This window comes from Callospermophilus lateralis, chromosome 1 (genome assembly GCF_048772815.1).
Source record: "Callospermophilus lateralis isolate mCalLat2 chromosome 1, mCalLat2.hap1, whole genome shotgun sequence".
Classification (NCBI taxonomy): Eukaryota; Metazoa; Chordata; class Mammalia; order Rodentia; family Sciuridae; genus Callospermophilus; species Callospermophilus lateralis.
Window position 1 is genome coordinate 100,136,968 of NC_135305.1, and position 1,376 is coordinate 100,138,343.

Here is a 1,376-nt window from a genome sequence, read left to right on the forward strand (position 1 = left end):
AGCCTTTTTCTTTTAACTCCTGACTGCGTGAAATCGCATCGCCTGACTTCTTTTCCTGTAGCTTAGCAACAACCTCTAAACTCACTGTTGGCTGGTGGTGGTTCCAATTGAGTTTGCTCCTGTCTGAGATGGAATCCCTCCCATGGAGAGCACTGGAATTGCTCTTAAAGAGTAGGTATATTTAAATATAAAGCATTAGGAAGCTTCCCCCACTTTTTAGCATTCTTACATAAGTGCCTGCTTGGATCTACTAATCAATAAAAACAGATGAGCCTTTAAAAATGGAGAGACATATTGACCCTCGAAGGGTTGTGGACCATCTTTCTGAATTGAATCTTCTTGTATGTCTCTGTGACTGGCTGACAGCTAAGGGCCCAGATTCAAAGGGTGACAATTTTCACCCACTGTTGTCTCTTGGAAAAAAAAAAGATTTCTCACATAAAACACACAGATCTGTGAAGAAACCAGGATGCAGAGACTTCCACAAATAGCCCCCTGCTATGAAAAAACACAGAGAGGTCCTCCGCCCGGGTACATTGTTCCTGGGTGGGTGGTTGATGCCTGGTAAATTTGTAAGTGGATGCATTGATCCTTCTTTTGGGAATGAGAGTGTCCATCTCCCCAGCCCCTGGGATTCCTTTTACAAACCCAGCAACCGGCTCCTCCTGGGCCAGAAGCCCTGATCCTCCCAGTGGGTCTGTACCTGCCAGAGCCAGGGCCACCATCCACGGTGGAATCTCTAAGGCTCCCAAACAACATGCTCCTAGGCTAAGTCGTTGTCAAAGTGTTCTTTAACTCACGAGCAAACAGTGGACATGTGCCCTGAGCTTCACAGGGGGATGAAATGAGAACCCAGGGAGCCTGGCTGCTCAGCTCCAGCATTTATCCTTCTGCCTTCTTGTTTCTTTTTGGGGAGCTCACGTCCCAAACTGAGTCCCTCATTTCCAGGGCCCTCCTCCACGGGCCTCCTCTGCTCAGCTCAAACTCTGGTAGGGGAGGGGGTGCAGGTACTTACTGTTGCTCTGGCCACGAGTCTTGGAGTCATCTTTGATGTCTTTCTCTTTTGAGTATCACCTTTTCACCAAAGGCTGTTGGTTCCACCTTTGAAACGTGTCCAGAATCCCATGCAGCTTATCACCTCCATAGCCACCTCTCTGACTCAAGCTGCCTTGCTGGTTCTGTCTGAGAGTGACAGTCTTGGAAATCAGGGGCAGGTCCTCTCTCCCCTGGTGCTGAAGATTAAACATCCGAGAAACGCTGAGGCAGGCATGGAAAGCAAGTTTTATTTAAGAGAGAGAGACAGAGATAGACTTCTCTGGAGAGAAGGGGACCCAGAGCTGGGTATCCCAGGAGTGGATGTGTCTTGCCTTTTTATA